At 39.9% G+C, this 25,715-nt stretch overlaps 1 long non-coding RNA gene across 4 annotated transcripts in view; it reads right to left on the reverse strand.

Annotated features, from left to right (window-relative positions):
- The window catches only part of LOC106838689 (uncharacterized), a 275,810-nt gene that overhangs the window by 57,491 nt on the left and 192,604 nt on the right, over positions 1-25,715 (reverse strand). The window lies entirely within an intron of this gene.

The following is a 25,715-nucleotide window of genomic DNA, read 5'->3' on the forward strand; positions in this document are numbered from 1 at the left end:
AATGGAGGGGTGGAGGGACAATTATTTTGAGGTACAGAACTCCCCTTTACCTCTTGTCTGCTTTCATATCCTCATGAAGCCATAAGAACAACGTGAGGCTCCTTAACACAAGACCATGCCCTAGTCCATAATTCCTTTCCTTTTACTCACATCCGAAAAGCAGAACAAAATTAATTTCCTTGTAAAAAAGAAAATTGAGAACATTTTTTTCCTCCTAGACTGTCAGAGCCGAAGTCACCTTGGAAAGGTGGAGGCCAGCAGTTGCAGGTTCTTTCACACTTTGCCCTCAGGCTCTGTGGAGGGGAAGCAAAACAGACTTCTCTGCCCACCCCTACCAGCGTGGTTCTCCTTTGACTCTTTTATACACCATTGCTGTGTGTAAGATTTTAGCGATAAAAAGCTACCACCATTTTTAAAAAGCATAAAAAGCCACCCATCTACTCCAATCTCCTTCTTTGGCAGGTAGCAAAGTAAAGGCCCAGTGAAATAAATGGATTTCCCAGGAACCTCAGTGTGTATCAGAAGCAGAATCAGAACCTAGGCCTTTTAACCCCTTTCCAGTGCTCTTCCAGTCCTTTCCCCACTCAAGCCCTGCATGTTGTGTGATTTGTTAGCTAAGAGGAAGTGGGGATCGGGGTGTTGGGATAAAGAAAGCTGACTGACCTTAGTTTTCATGCTCCCAATGAGTAAGCCATCTTAGAAGTTTTACCACCTCTGTCATTGCTTCTGCTCCACACCAGGCTCATTGCAGGCTGGAAACACACTACTTGCTACTGATTATACTCTGTGCATCTGCATGTAGGCCACATGGAACTACACCAGCCAGAAAGAACTCAGCCTGCAGGCCTGCAGAAAGTAGACTCACCATGCTGAGAATATCCTTCTCCAGACCCATCAAGTCTTCCCAACTCCAAAACAACATCTTTCTTAAGATATTAACAAGTTTATTACTTTAAAAATGTGAATGGGTGGAATACTCTGGTAAGGCTATGACTGTGATGTCACTTCAGAGTGAGATTTCCCTGCCTTCCAGGTGCTAAATTGCTCTGAAATGATGCAATCTTCTTATCTGTATTAATCAGCCTGACACTTTCCATTTACAGTTTTCTAGTTTTTGTTTTGTGGTTCTGCCTAGAACCACAGAATGGAAGGTAGCTTGAAAGCTGGGATCAGATTCTGAGAACATTATTTTCCAAACCTCAAAGTGGGACCTCTAAATAAGAATATGTCTGTAAAGCTTAGACAGAATCTTAGAATCAGAGACAATCCTGGAAAATGTCATGTTTGTAGAAATTGGTAAATATACATAGCAGGATGCAATATTCTTAATAGGTTCTTAGATCCCTGAGGAAGACCTAGCTTGCACAGACACCATGAAAAAAATGTAAATGACCTAGAGACAGCATTTCTGGTCAAGTATAAAAAATGAGATAAATAATGAGCTCACTGATGATAAGCAAAATGAAAGATTTGCATTTGGAGTAATGGAATGATGACATCCTTTTCAATGAAATCCACAAAATTTTGTTCAACATTGTCTATAAGTAAGGATGAGGCACCCTGGGTGATGCTGACTCAAAGGGAACGCTCAATAATTCAAACTAATGGTGCAACATAGTCCCTGACAGAAGTGGAGTAGGACCAGATGTGGAGCCAGAGTGAACAAGTTGTTTGTAGTCTGGTAAAGGGCTTTGAAATGGAGAAGACAAGAGAGCGCCACAGACAATCGATAAGATCATCATGTCTTGGAATGATATGGCAGCAGAATAATGCTCTCACAATTCATAATGAGGCCCAGAATCTGAGGAGATTCACTAGCCTGTACACAAGAGGAAGGGGCAGTCCAGCAGTGACTTGAATGGACTAATAACTGAGGACCAGGCTGAACCATGGAGTCTCAGTAAAAGTCTGTGGGGACAAGTGATGTTTTCCTGCACCCAATGTCTGGTTCTACGTAAGTTGTGGATCTTCCAGAACAATGCACAATGCTGCAGAAAAGTGGAAAAAAATCTTAAATCGACTGAGCTTAAGTATCCCTTTCTATGTCATTGTGAGTTCAGAGTAGTAATTAAGTAGAGATATAAAAACATAAACAATTTGTACAACCTGCAAATCTAAGTGTGAATGGAAATCTATTTTTGCTATTTATTCATCTCTCTCTCTCTCCAACCACTCATCCATCCATCTTTTTGCAAAAAGAGCCTAAAGCACTTTAAAAGTCTATATGACCAATGAAAGAATCTTAGTGCTGCCATAATAGATGCATGAGTTGGACGAGACATTGAAACTCAGAAGCCTGGAGGGACCAGGCAACCAACACAAATAAAGCATTTCAGAGTAAGCTAAATCCTTTGCCTAAACTGTATCTATTTTTACTAACCTACAGTGTGTGTTCCGTGATGCTGAACATCCTGTTTAAGATTATATATATATATATATATACATATACACACACACACGTATGTGTGCATGTGTGCAATTTTTAATTATTGCATTCTAAATTTTGTAACTGAGTGGTTTGATTAGGAGCCAGAAACCTGACAATGTCAGATCTTGTATTGCACTTTGTGGTGTGCATTATATAGAATTCAGCTTCGTATTTTTAAAGTGAGAATGAAGTTTCACTTTATTCATTATGATAATAGCTGGTCACAAACATAAGTTCTTCCAAACAGAGAGAATTTTCACACTGGTCTTTATGTTCAGGGCACTCTTCCTGAGGTCTACACTCACACCAATAACATTAATTTGTGAATAAAAACTTGGACAGTTTTAGTTCATTTTCAAAAAATCTGATATCAGAAAACTATTTTTGAAATTTAGTGTTTAAATCTCTAACTTTGGGACAGTAGTTTTGGCCATCATTCTCATTTGTGGGGGCAGAGACCAATTTCAATATATGAAAGAGGGTCATACTCTTCCTTGGCAAATGAGTTTCCTAAAGACATAGTTTTGTTAGGAAAGAACAAATTAAATAACATATTTGGGTACCATTAATAAATGTCCCTGTAGGAAAACATTTCAAATATTTGCATTGTTTGCAATAACAGTCAAAAGGGCCAAGTTTTGTTTTTCTCTTTTTTAGGGAAATGGTGCGGGAAACTCTTTATTTTTGAGCATAGAAATAGGAAAGGACAAGAAACAACTTTTTGTAGTCACGGTATATGTCAATAATTTATAAAGACCTATGATATTTCAGAGTAAGAAATAGGATTTAAAGGGCCACATTTTGATCTAACCTCTCCTGTAAGTATTTCTATAATTTCCCTTTGAATAACATGAACAAGTCAGTTTTTTTCTCCAAGAAATCAAAAACTGTTTTCAGCTCCAAGTAACGAATGACCAAGCCACCTAATTGGTATGTTCTACAGAAGATTAGGTATCAAACATTATTTTCACTAAGCAAAGCATTGCATTGTCTGTGGCTCCAGCACAGGAGTATGTCCGTTCATGGAGCTAATAACCACATCCACGATGGGTGAGATTTTAAACTGTCTAGCACAAAATGATTTCCATGAGCGATGTAGGAGGCAGATTTGAGTTCCAAGTCCTTGTAAAATAATGCCACCCTGAATCTAAGTTTCACTATAATCTAATATTAACACCAAGTACCAAATACACAATGGTACTCACAAGAGTATCATTTACAGCCACATTTAGGGGCCGGCCCCATGGCCAAGTGGTTAAGTTCCCACACTCCACTTTGGGGGTCCAGGGTTTCACCAGTTCAGATCCTGGGCACAGACATGGCACCACTTGTCAGGCCATGATAAGGCAACGTCCCACATAGCACAGCTAGAGGCAACTAGAATACACAACTATGTACTAAGAGGCTTTGGGGAGAAGAAGAAGGAAAAAAAAAAAGAAGATTGGCAACAGATGTTAGCTCAGGTACAAATCTTTGAAAAAAAATAAAGTCACATTTAGTACTTTTGAGTAGTCTGCTTTAAATCTTTCAAGACTATTCTCAATACATTAAAAAATCACTTCCTGGGATAGTGTCTCTCCTGAGCCTCCTGTGTCTCTTCCAAATGTTATTTAGTAAATGGTAAAATATTGCCATTTAGTAATGGTAAATATTCATCAACGCTGCAAAAATAGGATGGTATTATTTAAATGTGTATTTCCATCAGCTGTAATAAAAATTACTCCAAAAGATTTTACTTGTCCACAAAACTTTTATTGTAGTTTCTCAGCTATGTCTTCCAAATGATAAACAGCATTATGTCTGGTTAGACTTCCATTTTCAAGTGGCCCTTCCTGATTAGTACACATCATTTCTGCTCATACAATGGACACACTTTCATAAAATTGTCATCTGCAAACACTTCTGAAGGAAAATTCTTTTTACTTAGTACATCAATGATACATTTCACAACAGCGTGACATTTAGTCATAAATTAAGCCTTGATGAGAAGTTATTCCCTTTCATAATTGGCTTTTTTATTCTACATAATTCCCAAATTCATATTGCTGCCTTAAATTGTATTCTATTGTCCTAGACACACGAATCACATATTTTGCATGTGAATTATGTAAATATCTTTGATTTTTAAAGAATAAAATAAAGTTTTATTTTGTTTGATCTGTAAATCAAATTAACCCTAAACAAAGCTTATATTACCAAAAAAAGTTAACACACAAGGAGTTATATACAGGAAAGCTGAATTTGGGAGGGGCAAATATTTTTATCTCAATGACATTCTAGGTGATGAACAACTCTGCAAGAAGGTTAGAACTTCAGTTTTCTTATGGTTCACTCTATTATTTACACACACGTGGAATAAAATGAAATCAAAACGACCCCTGAGAACAAGATGGACTCTGTATGGCTATCCAGGACCTGAAAACAAAATGGAGTCAAGTGGCCACGATGGAACCAGAATGCAGTCATATATTCTGTTCTTGGAAAAACCACAGAATGCACTCTTAAACTTTTGACTCTTTCAAAGTTCCTGATTTTACAAAAGTCCCTAAGAGCCACCTGGACCTATCTGATAAAACTGTGACCTGCACCAACCAGTTAGGACTAAGCAGGCTTGCATCCTTTATTTGCATAAGCAGACCTGAGTGGGAACCTGGGCAGGAACTTTTTCTACAAAAGACACCCCCTTCCTTTGTTCTCCCAGAGCACACTTTCAGTTTGATGCCAAAGGCTAAGTCTCCCTGGTTTGCAAACTGTAAGCAATAAGGCTTTCCTAACTAAATTACTATATTCCAAAGGTTTTTGTTGACATTGGTGTCAGAAGTGGGACCCGAAGTAACCCCCGGACCCTTCCCTGCACTGTCTTGGATCATCGCATCAGCACCTACAAGAGCCCCGTGAGCTCAGTTGCTCTTTGGCAGTGTTGAGAGACTTCTGGGTAAGTCCTTTCAGATCCAAGACCTCTCATCTTTCAGGTAGGAATCCCAGAAAGCTTTTTGGCTGAGGGGTCCCTCACTAAGCTTTTAGGAATGGGAAAGTTTCCTATCCAGTTGTTTGGATGCCCATTCCTGTTTCTTTTTGTGACAAGGTAATGTTCTGAATGGGAAGCTCCTTTTCAGAAAGATAAGATTCGCTTGAGCTCAACATGGGAAATTCTTGCCCAAAAACAGCCTCTGCTGATCAGCTGCACTCCAGTACCCTGGTTGGGCTTATGTTTAATAATTATGGCCCTGAATCCTGTAAGTATCTTGTTCTCCGAATTAAGATCACCAGGGATGATCTCAAATTTCCCTGGCCAACTCAGGGTTCTTTTGAAATCACTAAATTAGCTTAGTTCTGCGTGCAATTAAAATCAAGGAAATATCAAGCTTTCCAATGGGAAGCCTATTTTAATTGGTATTTTGTGGCTTCTAAATGAAATCAGGAATGCCTTACTGCCTCTTCAAAAGAAAGTAATTCTAAATTAATTGAGAGACTTGCCAAACTAGGAGAATGACAACTGTGCCAGGGACCATGCTAGCAAAAATGAGACCAAATCTGCTGCTCCACCTGCCACTCAGGCCTTTTGTCCTTCTCCTTCCACTCCCGTATCTACACCACCCCTCTACCCATCTCTTGCTGAGATCTCATACTTCAACTCCCAGAAAAATCCCTCTCCCACCCTCCTTGCCAGAGCTCAATTCACCTCCCTCCCTAATACACCCTTCAAGATTCAAACTATCACTGCGGGAAATGGGGGCTGACAGGTCATTTATTTTCCCTAGACTAAATCTGAGTTGCTAGACTTAGTTAAAAATTTACCCAATCCTAAGGTTGATTCCCTCGAATTCCAAAGCCACTTTAGCCTTATAGTTAGTGTTTACCAACCTGGCTTCTCCAACATTTACCAGTTGGTTCACATGTTGGTTGGAAATGTCCTTGCCCAAGAATGGATACAAGCAGCCAAATGGGAGAACCCCTTAGACAATTTTAATCTAACTGGAGTCTTGGCCCTCAAACAGGATCAAAAACAGGTGGCCAAATTGACCAAAGCCATTCCTTTCATCTTTCCCCTCCAAGTAAACTGAAAGGCCATTCACCGTTGCATCTAGAAAAAGGATGAACTGGTCCTGAATTTCTATGATAGATTCAAGAAAAATTTCCATCAGAACTCTGGCATAAAGGATCTCACTGATGAAACCTTAAGCCTGTTTAATCCCCCCCCCCTTTTTTTTTTGCTGGCCTGCAAGACACCCTAGCTACTCTTTTCAAACATCAAGAACTTAATTGCCTGCTGAAGGTCCGCATGAACTTGCTTCCTTGACAAAGCAATTATCTAAAACTCTAGAAAAATATAGACAGTCTTACATGCCCTTGATCATCAAGAAAAAATGGCAAAATTAATGGCTTTACAATTGCAGCAACTCCAAAAACACTCCTTGGCCTCCCTCAAACAACCCCTGGTGCCACCCAATCAAGAAAACACTTTTTTTTGTAAGAGACCAGGGCATTTCAAAAAGGATTGCCAGAAATCAAAACATGGCTCCAACAGAACCCCAACAAGTCTTCCCACCCTTTGGTCCCTCCGTTACATCAAGATTAGGGTGGCTCCGGAGACTTAAAGAGGGCATTCCTTCTCCTCACTGCCAACCCCCTAGGAAAGATCAATCTAAGAATAGGGGAAGACTTAATCACAGCTCTCACTGATACTGGAGCTACCTTGTCTGTCCTCAATCCTGACTTTTTATCTATGTCTCTTCGCCAGAGTATCAAGACAACCCAACTGGTCGGGGTTTCAAACAAACTTATGACAATTTTTAAGTTCCTGCCTATGTCCTTCCATTTGGGTCCCCTCTCTGCACAACACTCATTTCTTTTAGTACCCTCAGCCCCAATTCATCTCTTTGGAAGAGACTTCCTCTGAAAGCATCAGGCACACATTTCTTTTCAGAAAAGGGGGATTAATGTTTAAAGTCTCCAGCCATTCTTCCAGTCTAACTGAGCCCCTAGATACTTCCATACCCATACATAGTCTCACTGAGTATGCTTCTCCAAGCCCTCCAGAATTAGAGGACCTAGCAGATAGTCTTTAGACCAAATCCAACACAGATGTAGGGCATACGCATTTGGCCCTGCCCATAACAATTCAGATAGATAATAACAAGCCTCTCTCAAACATCAAACAGTATCCTGTAAGTCCTGAGGCCCTTAAAGGCATCTGACCCATCATGGAGGACTTCATACATAAGGGACTAATTCTTCCCTGCAACAGCCTTTGTAACACACCCATCCTTCCCGTACAAAAGCCAAATGGAAACGGATGGAGATATGTCCAAGATCTCCAAGCTGTAAATTACATAGTTATTCCCAGATAGTCTGTTGTTCCTGATTCCCACATCCTTCTCTCTAATGTTCCCTCTGACTCAACTTACTTCTCTATAGTAGATCTTTACGGTGTTTTTTTGAGTATCTCAGTTTCCCCTGAGAGCCAATTTCTTCTCACCTTTACGTGGAGAGGTCAACAATATATCGGGACTGAGCTACCCCAAGGGTATACAGAAAGTCCTACTTACTTTTCCCAATTTCCCTAGGAAGATCTAACCAATGTAACTTTCCCTCAAGGTTCTACCCTACTCCAATACGTAGATGATCTACTTCTCTGCTCTCCTTCTCAGGAAGCCTGCTTTGCTCATTCCCTATATATTCTCTGAAGTCTAGCCTCTAAGGGTCACAAGATGTCTAAAGACAAGTTACAATTTTGCAAGCCCTCCACTCAATTTCTAGGACATCTTTTTACCCTCGAGGAATTTAACATAGATCCCTCTTATGTCACAGGAATACTTACCTTCTCCCTCCTCAAAACCAAAAGACAGTTCCAAGGGTTCTTGGGACTTGTTGAACACTACCATAACCAGATATCAAATTTCTCATTACAAACTCAGCCTCTCTACAAAATGCTAAAAAATTCCACCCCTGATCCACTCATTTGGGACACCCCTGATGAGCAATAAAGTCTTCCTACCTTTAAAAATATTAAAGCTCAACCAATGCAGGCAGCCACCCTAGGACACCCTGGTTATGACCTTCTCTTTCAGCTTTTTGTTCATGAATGTGAGGAAAATGCCCTTGGAGTTCTCACCCAGCACCATGGGGGACTTTGTCACCCTCTAGGGTACTATAGCACCCAATTAGACCCTGTGGCTCAAGGCTTGCCGCTTGCCTACTTGCACTTGCTGCTGCCTCTGCCCTTATCAAAGCCACTGAAAAGATAATATTGGACTTCTCTCTGACTATTTTCATTCCTCTTTCTGTTAAGCCCCTCCTCAATTCTCATCATACTCAACAACTTTCAGCTAGTCACTTTACAACCTATGAACTACAATTCCTGTTTTCTCCCCATCGCGTGTGGCAAATTCCCCAATCCTGCTATCCTGTTACTCTCACCTAACCAAGATGATGCACCCCATGATCACTTCTCTCTGACAAACCATCTCCTGACACTTCATGCCAACTTACATAAAAGCCCCCCTTGCCCAATGCTGATTTCAGCTGGTTTACTGATGGGTCTTATCTCAAGGACTCTGAGGGCTGATACCCCACAAGCTATGCTGGCGTGTCCTTAGAACAAATTCTTGAATCTGCCCTCTTACAAGAGGCCACTTCTGCCCAACAGGCTGAATTTCATGCTCTCACCCGAGCATGTATAGTGGCCACAGGGAAGAATGCCAACATTTTCACTGATAGTCACTATACCTTCAGAGTAGCCCATGATTTTGGCATGCTCTCAAAACAAAGAGGGTTCCTGACCTCATCAAGGCAAAAAATTAAAAATAAAGACCATGTTCTGGCACTCTTAGACACCATACAGGCCCCTCAGGCTTTGTTTATAATTAAAATCCAAAGACATTCTTCTGCTGATACACAAGAGACCAAAGGAAATCAATTGGTAGACATGACGGCAAAGTCAGCTGCCCTCCAAACTCCTCTCCCCTTTATGTCTGTCACCAACCCCGACCTGCCTTCTTCCATGTGGGAATGACTCACAGAGGTGCAAACTGATATGCCAGAATCTGAAAGGGGAAAACGGAGTTGACAAAATTGTCAGGTACACCCCCAAATGGCCTTTGGGTGGGGCTGAACTGCTGCCCAGTCCTTCTCAATAGCCTCCAAAGACTGTTTTTAACCTACGTCCATGACCTAACCCACTGGAACACACATAAAATGATTCAATGGGTACAATAAAACTATTGGAAACCCTCCCCAACAGTTGCTCACCAGGTTTACAAATGTTACAGGATTTGTCTTCAGTTTAACCCTGGAAAATCCTTACATACTGCTATGGGAAAATTTCCCCTTCTTGGTATCCTCTTTAAAGTTTGGCAGATGGATTTTATCCAACTCCCCCCATCACAAAGCTATAAGTATGAGTTAGTCCTGATCTTTATGTTTTCCTGCTGGGTAGAGGTTTTTCCCTGCTGAGAAGCGACTGCCATGACCGTGGTTAAGTTTCTCTTAGAGAGAATCATTCTGACTTGGGGGTGCATCTAGGGCTTCACAGCAATCGAAGAACCCACTTTATAGGACAAATAGTCTAAAATATCTGCAAAATTTGGACCATCTACCAAATTCCATTCTGCCTTTTCCATTGCATCTACCATCCACAGTCATCTAGATGGATGGAAAGAATCAACGGAATAATCAAAAATCAATTGGCAAAAATTAGTATAGCTTTTGGCCTGCCTTGGGTAGAGGCTGTACCCTTGGTATTGCTTAACTTCAGATCCACTCCAACAAGGAAAGCATAAGTTGTTGCCCTTTGAAATTGTTATGGGCTGTCCATGAGATTAGATGAAGGAATTTCCCATCCCTTCCTGAAAGGAAATCCTCTCCATTATTGCTAAAGTCTTCTTAGCACACTGCAGGTCAATACTAAATTTGTCAAAGATTCCTTCCTCAGCAAACTCCTTGGAGATGAAGAATCAAGGCATAATCCACCTCCTGGAGATTTTATTTATTGGAAATTACACCAACTCAAGGACTCTCTACAGTCTCATTGGAAAAGGCCTTACAAGGTACTATTAACTAACCCTTGGGTAGCCAAATTAGAAGGTATTGATTCTTGGATTCATGTTTCTTGCTTAAAAAAGGCTCCAGCTCCTTCATATGACTGGAAATCTGCTCCACTCTTGGATACCAAGATAAAGCTGACTCACAATAACGACTTCCAGGAAGAGAAGGTGATGACACCTGAGTAGACAGTAGGACCAGGCCAGTATATCCTCACGTACAAGCCCACTACAGCTGAAATATTTGGACTTCTGTCCTTAGCTGTAGGCTTTCTTATGCTGTTTGCTTCACTTCACCAAGTTGGTCTCCTCCACTGGTGGTAACATTCACGAGCCATTACACTTTTTTATTCTAGATTTGATTAAAGACAACCCCAAATGGCCTAGAGATTACACCCTAACCACTAACGGCATAATTCAAAGCTTTTTGTTAGGTCCCTACATTTCCTTTGACTGGTATTTACAACCTGAATAATGTTTTTCCTCTTGTTTCATCTCCTCTGCCTCTTTCCCCCTACCCCTTCTTGGAACTACAATTAATCCTTGGCAGGGCAATGCCATTGTTCTGATGTCTCAATCCCTAGCCTCTGCTGGCAATCTTTCTGACTGGTGAATTTTTCATCACTCTCCTGTTGGATCATTTGCAAGAAATAATGATCCTATAGTCATACCCACAACTAGTTTTACTACTGTTCCAAACCGCACAGTAGATAAAACCCATGGCCCCCGAAATCTTACTTATGGAGTACAACACTTTGCCTTTTCAGCTACTCCATATTTTTGGATAACTCTATGTATTAAAAAAATCATAACTGATAACAATTCTACCATAACATCCATCTCCATACAACCTCCTCTGTCAGAACCATGGTTGAAAAACAGGTGCCTTATTTAAAACTGAAATTCATTAATCCCACTGTGAAAACTTTACCTCCTATATCTTGGAAGATTAACTGGGCATACTGGCTCTCAAATGTCTGTCTGCAACAAAAACAAAACCTGGGATGAACTTGACCCCTGGTTTCACACTGTTGTATTCTCATTACCCACTAACTCTTCAACAAACAGCAATTTATATATTTGTGTGTGGTTTTAAAGGCACAGCCTGGGCATTTGACTGTGTAGATAGCTGGAGTATGATTGAACAATAACTTTTGGGTCAACTAACTACCCCTTTTAGTATTCTTAAAGTTGTCGCTCAAGGAACCTCCCCTCCTTCTAGAATAAAAAGAGCTCTGAGCATTATAGATGACTATGCTGATGAAGACACCTCTGAATATCAGGAGGGTAGTTGTGGTCAACGTTATAGCTGTGCTTTTCCTGCAGGATACTCCAGGACCTTTGTCTACTATGCATTTAGAGTACTTTGCTTTTGGCTGGGATTGGGGACTGCCAAACATGATATAATGATCCAAAATTTGACTGAGACAATTAACAGAATTGCCCAGGCCATAGTAAGGGCCATACAGACTCAACAAAGGTCTTTAGACTTCCTTGCCAGGGTTGTACTTGACAACTGCATTATCTTAGAATACCTTTTTGCTGCTCAAGGAGGGGTCTGTACTGTTGCTAACACCTCTTGTTGCACTTGGATCAACACTTTGTCACAGGTCATATTAGAAACTATCAATCTCTTCAAACTTGCCAGATCTTTAAAAGGCCACTCAGATTCTGCCTCCCACGCTGGTTTGACTTAAGCTTTTCAGATCTTTTCAATATGTTATCCTCAGGTCTGGGGTCATTTTTAAGACCAGGACTCTAGGTCCTCACAGTATTATTGGTTTTAGGACTAAGTATATGGTTGCTTCTTAAAATACTTCTGGCTTTCTTCCATGAATGCCTCTTGGAAACTCCTATCTGAAGTGTCATTACTCAGTATCTTTGGGCCCTCAATGTGACCATTGCCAGAACCTCTGCAAATTTTCACTCTGAGACCTTAAGTGACCTTTAACAGGCACCTGGCTAGACCCCTTTCTTGCATGGCCCAAGTGACTTGACTGGGTGACTGAGTCACACTATGCTTGCAAGTCCTTCCATGCAACTGGATGGACCAGAGGCAGGCAGAGACCACCCTGGCACCAAATTGGGGAAAACACCAAATTGATCATCAATGCTCCCTGTGGCAGATTTTGATCAAAAGGGGAAAATGTGGAATAAAATGAAATCAAAACGACCCCTGAGAACAAGATGGACTCTGTGTAGCTAACGGGGAACTAAAAACAAAATGGAGTCAAGTGGCCACGATGGGACCAGGATGCAGTCACATACTGTGTTCTTGGAAAAACCACAGAATGCGCTCTTAAGCTTTTGACTCTGCCAAAGTTCCTGATTTTATGAAAGTCCCTAAGAGCCACCTGGACCCAACTGATAAAACTGTGATCTGCACCAACTAGTGGGGACTAAGCAGGCTTGAATCCCTCATTTGCATAAGCAGAACTGAGTGGGAACTTGGGCAGGAACTTTTTCTACAAAAGACACCCCCTTCCTTTGTTCTCCCAGAGCACACTTTCAGTTTGCTGCCAAAGACTACATCTCCCCAGTTTGCAAACTGTACAAGCAATAACGCTTTCCTAGCTAAATTCTTATATTCCAGAGATTTTTGTTGACACGTTTTTATTTGTTTCAACGTGTGCATACAACAAATGAATTGTGTCAGTGCGCCTCTTACTGAGGATGTGCTCTCTAGCTGCTACAAGAACACTAAGCTCTATAGCTGAAGTGGTTTTCGAAACATGGCAGGCAATGAATTAAAACACTACAACAGGACTGGTATTGTGAGATAGTTCAGGACTTTAACATAAACCAGACATGAAGATTCTAACTTGCCAGTCCTTTAATAACAGCTCATTTAAAAAAAAATTGCTTTCACACAGTAAGTTTCGTTAACGTCATGACACATAGTTAGATTTTCTTTTCCTTAGGATGAGAACTTTTAAGATCTACTGTCTTAGCAACTCTTAAATAGACAATACAGCATTGTTAACTATAGTCAGTATGCTGTACATTACTTCTCCAGGACTTATTTATATTATAACTGAAAGTTTGTACCTTTTGACCATCTTCACTCATTTCCCCCACCCCCGACACTTTGCCTCTGGCAGCCACCTATCTATTCTCTGTATCTATGCATTCAGGAGTTTTGGGTTTTTCTTTTTTAGATTCCACACATAAGTGAGATATATGGTATTTGTCTTTCGCTGTCTGACTTACTTCACTTAGCCTAATACCCTCAAGGTCCATCCATGTTGTCGCAAATGGCAGGATTTTCTTCTTTTTATGACTGAATAATATTCTGTTGATATATTAGGTTGTTTCCATGTCTTGGCTATTATAAATAATGCCGCAACGAACATAGGGGTGCACATAACTTTTTGAGACAGTGATTTCGTTCTCTTCAGATAAATACCCAGAAATAGAATTGTTGATCATATGGTAGCTCTATTTTTAATTTTTTGAGGCAATTTCTTATTGTTTTCTATAACAAACAATTTTGGCTTCACAAATTTACATTTCTACCAACAATGCAAAAGGGTTCCTTTTTCTCCACATCCTCACCATCATTTGTTATTTCTTGTCTTTTTGATAATAGCCATTCTAACCAGCTGTGAGGTGATATCTCATTGTGGTTTTGATTTGCATTTCCCTGATGATTGGCGATGTTGAGCACCTTTTCATGTGTCTATTGGCCATTTGTATATCCTTTTTGGAAAAATGTCTACTGAAAATAGACTACTTTGGAAAAATGTCTTCTGCCATTTTTTTTTTTTTTTTGAGGAAGATTGGACCTGAGCTAACATCTGTGCCCATCTTCTTCTACTTTATATGTGGGATGCCTACCACAGTGTGTGTAGGACTGCACCCCGGATCCAAACCAGTAAACCCCAGGCCGCCAAAGTGAACTTAACCACTACGCCACCAGGCCGGCCCCTTCTGCCAATTTTTAAATCAGATTGCTTGGGGTTTTTTTTCTATTGAGTTGTATGAGTTCTTTAAATATTTTGGATATTAACCCCTTATCATATATATGATTTGCAAATGTTTTCTCCCATTTCACAGTTTGCCTTTTCATTTTGTTAGTAGTGTCCTTAGCTGTACAGAAGCTTTTAAGTTTGATGTAATTTCACTTGTTTATTTTTGCTTTTGTTGCATTTTCTTTTGATGTCAAATCCCCCCAAAAAATCATTGCCAAAACTGATGTCAATGGGCTTACCCCCTATGTTTTCTTCAAGGAGTTTTGTGGTTTTAGGTCTTACACTCAAGTCTTCAATCCATTTTGATTTGGTTTTTTGCATATGGTGTAAGATAGTGAGGAGTGGTTTGCTTTTAGCTTAATTCCCCAGCTATTCAGTTCACTGCCATGGTCTCCTAGCCATTCCCAAGGATGTCAAAGTTTCCAGAGATGTTGCTTCTGAAAAACTTCACAATAGTCCTTTTCCTGCTCCCTGCTTGCAATAACCACAAGATCATCTCACTGAGGTGGACTGCGTGAGATGCTATACCACGCTCTAGGAAACTGAGGTGTGAGGAGTGCTCTTTGTTCACCGAGGGTACTCGAATGACGTCACAAACCATGTCATGGGCCCTCACTGACTGGAAGTGCCTGGTGATGCAAAGACAGACATGTCATCTTCAGGGGCCCAGTCATGTAGGAGGTCAGGAGGCACTACTATTTGCCAGGTCCTAGTTGAGTGTGAGGCTGAGACCACATGCAGTTACTCATGTGCCTTTCTCAAAATGTGCTTATCTTCTTGCTTTTGTGATTTTCCAGTGGCTTCTCATTACTCTCATGCTATAAGCCAAGTTTTCTAGCATGACATACCAGCTCCACTTCTCAACCAAACTGGCTGCTGATTCACCTCTGATGTCTCATCTCTTCATGTTTCATTCTTCACCCTAGGTACCAGTAAATGTGCATCTCCTTGAACTATCATTGTTCAATTAATCTCATGGCTTTCTGTATGCTGTTTCTTCTGTTTGTAAAGCCCTTCTTTTCTTCCACCATGCTCAGTGACAGGCTAACTACAACTTCTCATTCAAAACTCCATTCTGCTCTTATCTCCTCTGGTGAATTTACCCTGATTAATTAGGTGCCCCTCCACTGTGTTTGCCTCTCTCATGGATCTTGAAATTGTTCACTTTTTAAAAAATTTTCAAGCCCCATAAACTGTCACTATCTTCTCCACGCTCGTTTATCTAGTCAAGTACACTGTGAACTGCTGGAGGGTGAGAATGCTGTCTTTTATCCCTCTATCTCCACCCTAGCACAGTGATCTTAGATCAATTGTATATCTTCCTAAATGTTGGTAAATTACTAATGCTGATAGCCTCCACAATTTTTCAACTTAGTAAATATTTGAGTGTGTATTAAATGCAAAGCTCCCTTTAGTGCATGTGCACAATGATACATAAGATAAATGGTTTCCATTCTAGGAGCTTAAAGTCTAGTAGCAAAGTGCAGGCATACAGACCTCCAAAGGAAAACCAGTGACTTGCAATGGTGTTGGCCTCTACAGAGTAGGCCTACACAGTATTTTAAATTTGAATTTATTCCAACATTTTAAAATTGGGTTATTTATATAGAAAACCCAAATTTCCATCTACTCTTGAAAAACTGAATAAATTGGCATCCCTGCTTTGCATTCTTTCTTGGCAACATTGGACTAAAGCTTAGTGATAGCCTCTTCTTAGATGGGCAGCTGACTACACAGCTGATCATTCTCTGAGTATCTGTTGCTGCTGGTTAGCATCTCAATCCAGGCCAGTTCCACATGTGGATTATCTCCTGGCCTCTCTGAACCAAGCTTTTATGAGAATAATATGCTGCTCAAATGGGCGAGAAATGAATGGTCATAAGTGAAAAGTGCAGACTTGTCTAAGTCAAAGTTGAATATTACATGGGAAAACTTGTCTTGGCAGGAGTGGAGAGTGAACAAGGAAAACATTTTTGGCATATAACTAATTCTTACTGTGGTTTGGTGGAAATCAGCCTAAATTAAAGCTTTGGGAATTCTTAAGTGTACGCCACCACAAATTACTAGCAAACCAAAAAATTCCAACTGCAATTGAGAGCAAAGGCTTTCTGTGACTGATCACTTAGAAAACAGTTCATTCAAAGTATCAAGGGAACTGGTCTGCTTTTTTTTCTTTTTAATTCTTAAAATGGGATGGAAAGAGAAAGACATTTCTTACTATAGTGGATGCCGTTGCTACCCTGCCCAGATCCCCTTTAGTGAGTGGGTGCACCCATCCCCCGACAGCATTAGGCATCCCCACTAAGGGCTCCCAGCTGCCCCTTCTCCAGAGAACTGCCCTCTGAGAGAGGCCACGTCCCTTCAGGTGCTCAGTCATCAATGACTGATAGATAGGGAATATATAGTACTGGCTCCTTTGCCTCAAAGTGGGACTAACTGTGGTGTAATTCATGCCCCAGAACTCCTTATAGGACACAACCTGAAGTTAGTCTCAGCTGACATCATATCCTTACTTTTTTCACCTGCCCTATCCCACTTCCTTCACTTCCCTTCTCCTGAGAGCACTTCTTCAATAAATTCCCTTCATAAAAATCTACCTCAGGGTCCATTTCTGGAGAACCTGACCTAAGACACTTAATCACCTCAGTAAACCCATCTGGTTCCCACTGTAAGGACTAGGGGGGTTCAAATACTGTGATGTCATTTGAAGAAGGAAGGACTCTGTCCAGCCTAACACGTTTGTGTCTGGGTCCTGTTCAAGGAGACCCCGCGACTTGCACCCTCCCATTATAAATTCATTCTGCTGTGGACTTGCCAGATATACCCTCAGATCAAGATACAGCAACCCCATTCAAGTCAAACATATAATACTATGCCCATCCCACCAAATACAGATTTCCTCATAGGTTCCTAGAAGAAATAACCTACTAAAAAGTCCAGTTCTCACTTCTAGATGAAATAAGGAAAACACAGAGAGTGAGACAGAGGGAAATATTCCCATAAAGGTCAAAATAATGAGAAGTTCCTTTAATCATTAGTTAAAGAAAAGCTGATTCTATAAATTTTTGCATCATCCAGAACATCATTTGTAGCCTATGACTAAGAGTCTAGTTAATAATTCATTGCTGACATGTATTTTTCTTGCCTACTAAAAGTTAAGCATCATGTCACCATGCAGAAATGTGAGAGACCTTGTTTGGTTGAGCCTCCAAAGCTATGGATTCCAATGTTGTTGCAATAAACTAAGGTGTTTTCAGATATTAGAAATGGGGAAGGTTGCCATAAAGTTTTCAAAGATTCCGTTTTTAGACAAGATTAATTTAATTTTTCATGTGAAGATTCAAGGCACTATAAAATTAAACCAGAAATAATAGGAAATGATGACACCTTCAAACTTGGGAATTTTCATCTTGAGATCTAGGTCCTTAAAAAATCACCACCAAATTGTAAAATGAAGGACCTTGTAGTTGTGAGAGACCAACCAATAGTAGGTAATATAGGCAGGGAAGGACAAAACAGTGTTTTAAGAGACTAGTAGGATTCTATCCCAATTTCTAGTGTCCTGGTCCTCTCCTGGTAAGCATCTGAACCTCAATGGAGAGCCCTTGGAACTTTACTTAGACTCTCAGAAATCTGAGTTTTGATTGGGTAGCATAGAAACTCTATACAACCTACTTGGAGGTCGTCTAATGTAGCTTGTCTGAAGGAGTATATATTCGGGGGCATATGGGACAGTAAAGAAAGGAATTGTATTAAAATTTTGCATTAATTTTCTCATTTGCACCTAACAGCAATCCTGTTACTGGTAGTCGTTAAGCCTGTCTAAGGATTAGATAATGGAGGCCCAGAACTCAAGTAACTAATTGTTTTGACCATATCATAGGCAAAGAGTAAGAGTTTGACAAGAAAGTTATAGGATGGAACAACACTGGAAATATTGGCCTTACCTCCCCATCCTCTACCTCTGTCTATTGGAGTAAAAATAGTGCCTCTCCAAAGGGATTCTGTTGGGAGCACTTTGGCAGTACAGTAGAGATCCCTTTGATTTAGGTTCAGAAACTTTCTTTGTAAGTAGAAGGCAATATCAATATACCATAGAGATAAGAAGATAGTTATTCGAGTTAGCGAAACTGAGCTCAGTCTCAGGTCTCCAAATTACTAGCTGTGGAAACTTCGACCTAGGTTTCCTTAATATAGCTGAGACTCAGTCCTCAAGGGTTAACTGTAGCACTTATTTCATGTGGTGGTTGTTGAAGTTAAAATAATACATATAAAATTAGACCAGTGTCTATAGCAAAGAGTAAGTGTTCACTGATGGTAGGAAAAAAGTGAACATGTTGACATTTCTTGCATTTCCCTTCCTTCAGGTCTCTAGTGTAATGTTGACTTACCATCAATATGATCTTCTTTTTTGTCTAGCTCCATTCGGATTCCTGTTTTCTACTAAGATGACAGTTCCTCATTGCTTAATTTATGGTTTATTTAATATTACCTGGTATTATATATAAGGTGACCAGATGCTCCTCTTAATACACAACAGATCTAACAAAGTGGGGAGACGTCTTCCGCAGTTTGCTTCCAAGACAATCACCACTATACTGAAAGAGGAAAGGCTACTGTTGCCTACAGAAGGCCTAATGATGCTAAGATTGGGGAAAGGGTCCAGATGACAGAACTCAATTTCAAACAGTAGGCATCCCTTTGCTTGAGAAAGATCATTTCTCTTTCTGTCATCCCTGCAAATACTGCCCCAGGACAGCACAGGATAATTCTTAAGGAATTAAACTCTTCATGATGGTTAATTTTATGTATCAACTTGACTGGGCCATGGGTGACCAGATAATTGGTCTAACATTATTCTGGGTGTCTCTGTGAAAATGTTTTTGGATGAGATTCACATTTATTGGCAGACTAAGTAAAGTAGATTGTCCTCCCTCTTGGGAATGTCTCTCATCCAATCTGTTGAAGGCTTGAATACAACAAAAAGGCTGACTCTCCCATGACTGGAGGACCTCCTCCTGCCTGATTACTTTGAGCTGGGACATCAGTCTTTTCTACCCTTCGGACTCCAACCAAAACATCGTTCTTCTTGGGTCTTGAGTCTGCCAGCTTTTGGACTGAAACTTAAACCGTTGACTTTCTTGGGTCACCAGCTTGTTGATTGCAGTTCTTGGGACTTCTCAGCCTGCATAATTACATGAGCCTATTCTTTATTTTATACACACGTGCAAACACACGTACACACACACATCTCCTATTAGTTCTGTTTCTTTAGAGAACCCTGACTTATACATTCTCAAAACTTAGTTTGATGTATTTTAAAATCTGTTCATTTTAAGTATGAATACCTGAGAAATAAAATGTCCATTCTCCTCAGATTTCCCAGTCTTGTATTTGAAAAGAGCATAAAGCACAAAAGGAGGAAATAGCTTCTTGCTAGCCTATAATGTGGGGTATGTGTGCATGCATGAGTGTGTGTCTGCATGTGTGTGTGTGTGTGTTTGAGTACAGCCATAATAGGATTTGGTTTCTAAAGACTAAAGAGAAAAATATTGAGAACTGTCAAAACAGAGCTATGTTATTTTATGATATTTTGCATATTAATAAGATGTTTTATTTTTTCAGGAGACAAGTGGGAAGAAGTGTGAAAATGTGATTCATGCTGAATGTTCTTCATAAGAAATAGGCTCTAGCTAGATGGGAGCAGGGCCTTTTCTCGAGGAAGATTTCCTCTTGTTATAGGAAATTTTTAAAATGTTGACATTTCCCTCTAGTGGCAGAAAGAAAATAATACTCACTGAGGAGAATAATGTAAGATCGGAATGCTTCAGCAAAAAGAGGCGTCCTTTCTTTTTCCTTTTATTTGAATATAATAATTGATTGCCAATCACAAGCTAAGCATTGCTACAGATAAAGAATGCCCTGCATCAGAGAGTTTGTAACTGTGTTGGGAAAGATTTGGTCAAAAAAAGAGAAACCTGACCAGGGTTTCTGACCATAGGTCTAGGACAACTTTATGAAGTAGGTGACAAAATAATAAGACAAAATAATGAGTGATTCTCCCTTTTTCCGTTACCTATCCTTCACCAGGCATCCAATGATAACATAATCTGCTTTCCTTTAAGTTCTACCTTTAAAGTCATTCTGCCCCTTTCTCCCTTGCTTCTGTTCCCTTTCCTTCTCCTCCATCAAAACTTACCTTTCTATGTCCTGTTGCCTCGTGGTTCAATTTTTCTCCTTAGTACTCCTGCCTCTCATCAGTGATCCACAACATCTTGTGCTATCGTTGACTTCACTATGTTATTTTAAAATTGCATATTTTTATGTCTAGTCCTACCCACTGCCACTAAATTCTGAACTCCTTATAGGCATGATCTACATTTTATTCATCTTTGAGTCACAAGTATCTAGCTCAGTGTCTGGAGCTCAATAAATATTTGTTGAAAGAAAGCATGCATGTGTCTGTGAGTGAATAAGTGAATCAATTTGAAGATAATGTAATAAATTAACAAGCCCACTGATTAAATATATTATCTGTATTTGATACTTCACATTATTAGAGAAATTGTGGGGTAAATACTTGAACTCAAAAGTGAAGCTCAAATAAAAAGAACAGTAGAAATTAATTGGGAGATTGTTCCTTCTGTGGAGTTTCCCAGAATTTATCCTACTTAAAAATATGTTTGAGGGTGATCAGATGGATGAAAGGACTCACTGATACTTAGCGCACTGTGCACCTCCACATGAAATCGCATCATGCAAAGCTGCCTGCTGAGTTGTGACTCTCTCACGGGGGAAAGAATGGAAGAAAACCTAGGGCTGGAGAAATCTTACTCTCAGAATGAAAATGACATTCAAAGCTTGAAACCAGCAACTGCTCCCCTTGCAAAAATTAATTTTCTTTAGCTTCTTTCTTCTACTGAGAAAAAAAAATTATTCTTGAATAGCCAAAAGGATATGGATTTCACTGCCCAAGGAACACAAAAAAATGAGAAAAGATTAAACCATATGTCTTTAAGTGAGGAGAGGGGGTGTCAGTTATGTCTATATCTCTCAGGAAAAAGCAGTAAAAGAAAAGTCTCGCCACAAAAAGCAAATGTAGAAGAGACACATTTTTCATAGCCAGTATAAAGACACATGACTTAAATATAGGGCATATTTATATTTTAAATGCAAACTCTCCTAGACCATGGATTATTGCACATGAGACAAACAAATACTGTCTCAAAAGTGAACTGAGAACTTTTGCTTCTGAGAATAATGTGGTAGATCAAGGAAAGACAAAACCTCCATCATAACAATTAGGAAAAGTGGGATATATTACAAAAAATCATTTTAAAAGTATCAAGGGCATGTGAAAGCAGAGGAAAAGAAAAGTATTATTAAACTTCCAGCTGCTTTTTTTGTTGTTGTTGTTGAAGAAGATTTGCCCCGAGCTGACATCTGTTGCCAATTTCCTCTTTTTGCTTGAGGAAGATTCACCCTGAGCTAACATTGTGCCAATCTTCCTCTATTTTGTATGTGGGTCATCGCCACAGCATGGCTGCTGGTGAGTGGTGTAGGTCTGAACCCAGAAACTGAACCCAGGCTGCTGAAGCAGAGTGTGCCAAACTTAACCACTAGGTCACAGGACCAACCTCTCAGCGGCATCTTTTCACTTAAATTGACAAGCTGATCTTAAAATTTGTATGGAAATGCAAAGGACCCAGATATAAGTCTATACACTTATGGTCAATTGATTTTCACCAAGTGCACCATGACAATTGAGTGAGGAGATAATAGTCCTTCCAACAAATGGTGCTTGGAAACTGGATATTCACATGCAAAAGCATGACGCTGGACCTCTAACTCACACTATACACTAAAATTAACTCAAAGTGGATCACAGACTCACATGTAAGAGCTAAAACAACAAAATTCTTAGAAGAAAAATAGGAGTAAATCTTCATAACTTTGGGTTAGGAAATAGTTTCTTAGATATAACATCAAAATCATAAGTGACAAAGGAATAAAGAGAGAAAATAAACTACATCAAAATTAAAAGACTTCATGCTTAAAATATTGCCATCAAAAACTTGAAAGTACAATCCACAGAATGAGAGAAATATTTGCAAGTCATATATGATAAGGGACCTGTAGCCAGAACATGTAAAGAACACTTATAATTCAACAATAAAAAAAAACCCAATTTAAAAATGGACAAAAGATTTGAACAGACATTTCTCTAAAGAAGATACACAAATGGCCAAAAAGCTCAACATCATTTCTCATTAGAGAAATGCAAGTCAAAACCACAATTAGCTGCCACTTCACATCTGCTAGGTTGGCTATAATCAGAAAGACAGAAAATAGCAAGTGTTTGAAAGGATATGGAGAAAGTGGAACTCTGACACATTATTGATGGAGTGTAAAATGGTGAAGCTACCTTGGAAAATAGTCAGTTCCTCAAAAGATATACATAGAGTGATGATATGACCCTGCAATTCCACTTCTAGTATATACCCAAGAGAAATGAAAACAAATATCCTCACAAAAATGTGTGTACAAATATTCTAAGTAGCATTATTCATAATAGCCAAAAGTGGAAATAATCCAAATGGCCATCAACTGATGAATGAATAAATAAAATGTGGTCTATCCATACAATGAAATATTACTTAGCCATAAAAAGAAATGGAGGACTGATAAATGCTACAACACGGATGATCTTTGAAAACACCATGCTAAATGAGAGAAGCCAGTTACAAAAGGCCACACATTGTACACTCCTAATTATATAACATCCCCACAATTTGTTGTTTCCAGGAATTAGGGTGAACAGAGGATGGGAATGATTGCTAATGTGTAAGAGGGTTCTTTAGTGGGTGATAAAAATATTCTGGAATTATTGCACTGATATTTACACAGCTTTGAGAATATACTAAACACTATTTAATTGTGCCAATTAAAACTTATTTTTATGGTTTGTGAATCTCATTTAAAAAAAATCAAGAGCAGTCTAAATCATCTAGTTTTTCCATAGCAGAGCAATACATCTGATGCGTTGCTGAGACATGTTGGACAGAGACGTGAGATTTGAAGCTTCACGGCATGGTAATCTGTGGGTCTCAGAAAGCGCACGTTCTCCAGCTACCTTAAAATTACTCTTCTGTTGATTTCAGTGTGTTTCTCCTTTCTTCTTTTCTTCCCATTCATACCTTTGTCCTCTGCTGTATAAACGAGTCATTTCCAGCATAAATTTTAACTCTACATTTCCACATTGTAGACATTATGATTTTCAACATGTTCAATGACTAAGTCCAGAAGTAAATGTTATCCAAGGCAATGTTTTTCAAAGTGTATCAAAATTGGTGGGGGAGAGAGTCTTTCAGAAATGCAGATTCCAGGACTGTACATCCAAACAGGGAATCTGCCTTTGTTAGAAGCATCCCAGGAGACTCTTAGGCACAACCAACATTTGAGAACTCCACTTCTAGAAATTGAGCAATTCTTGCTGTGGATCCTTTGCTTGTTCACTCAATGATGATGATGATGGCCCAGAATAACCATTCCTGGACCTCTGAATTTATCATTGATTCTGTCTCCTTTGTAACTGTGCTTTTCTCCCACCTATTACTGACCATCTGGATGCTCCAGTGCCAGGGGACATACACAAAGCAATCTTTCCCTTCCAGGTACTCCATGTGGGAGGCCTGGTAATTATCTCCATTTAGGAGCAAAGTTTCTTACGTCGAACTTCCCCTTTCAGATACAGACTCACTCAAGGATCTGAAGGTGAGCAGGAGTTTGCTTTAATGACTACCATCTCCTCTCCTCACACATCTGTGACTCTATTTCTACAAGTCAGTGATTCTCTAAGCATGGTTCCCAGACCTGGAAATCAGCATCGCCTGGGAACACATAGAAATGCAGATTCTTGAGCCCCCTGGACTGAATCAGGAATTCTGGGATGGAGTCCAGCAATCTGTGTTTTAACAAGTCCTCCAGGTGATTTGGGTGCATGTTAAAGCTTGAAAACCACTGCTCAAGACATCCATGAGATAGCAGTTTATGCTTCTGCTGTGTAACTCAGAGCCAATCAGAGAGCACAGAACCTTTAGAAGGGGTACAGAGGACCTGGAGGTGATGTTGAGTTGGAACACAGAAGCCACCTTTAGGTCAAATAACTATAGCAACATAGGAAGTGTTAGTAGCAGGGGACTTCAGGGATCATAGCCCTTGAGTCTCTTTCTGCTGATTCCCACCGACCCCTTCTGTCTCCTCTGTGTCCACAGATTTTCTTTCTGTTGAATAGCCACCTGTTGGGGTACATATGTCTCTATTTGGAACATTACTCCTCTCACAAGGCAGCAACTATCTCTCTTGAGTCTTCCAAAATATGAATGTGTACATAGTGTAATTTCATTACCCGGAGCCAAATAAGAGCATAATTCATGAAAAGGACAAGGAGCTTGGCTTCAGTCCCAGACACTTAATTCACCACAAATATTTATTTGTTCTATGAGTACAGTATTACAGTAGATCTTGTTAACAACTGCCCTAACATGCTCATTAGGGTATTTTGATTTATTTTTATTTTTACATGTCTGTGTCCTGCAGTGGCCTACTAACCCTTCTCCTGGCTCTCACTTGCCTCCTTCCAATCTACTTGCTACGCAGAAACCTCAAGTTTCTTTCCAAAAGAACATCTTATTGTATTACTTACTTCCTTAAAACTACCCAATGGCTTCCAACGCACTTGAGATAAAATCTAAATTTCTTTCTGTAGCCTGCAAGTGTCTTCATGATTTGGCCCCATGTGCTTTCCTACCTCCACCACCACTGTTTTCTGCTTCTGAGCTCAGTGGGCTCTGGTCCTCACAGTGCTGCTTGTCTTGCACAAGTCAGTCTGCTTCTCACCGTGGGGCCTTTGCACCCATTGTTCTCTTACTCAGAGGGGTCTTCTTATTTTCACATGGCTGGCCCCTCTTTTGGTCGTTCAAGTCTCAAGTCAAATATTACCTTCTCGAGGAAACATGAGCAACTACCCTACATTAGCAATCCCTGCACCATCACTGCATTACTCCCTTTCAGGCAGCACTTTCAACTAGCTGAGCAAGTTTGTCTGTCTTTCTATCCATCTATCTATCTATCCATCCACTCACTCTTTGTGTGTTGTTAAGTACTTTTTTCTTCCCTGACTTCTTTCAGTTTGAATCTAAGTTCCATGAAAATAGGGATTTTCTGCCTTGTTCACTCCTGTATTCCAAGACATAATAGAATAATAAATATTGT

Source organism: Equus asinus, chromosome 25 (assembly GCF_041296235.1).
Source record: "Equus asinus isolate D_3611 breed Donkey chromosome 25, EquAss-T2T_v2, whole genome shotgun sequence".
NCBI lineage: Eukaryota > Metazoa > Chordata > Mammalia > Perissodactyla > Equidae > Equus > Equus asinus.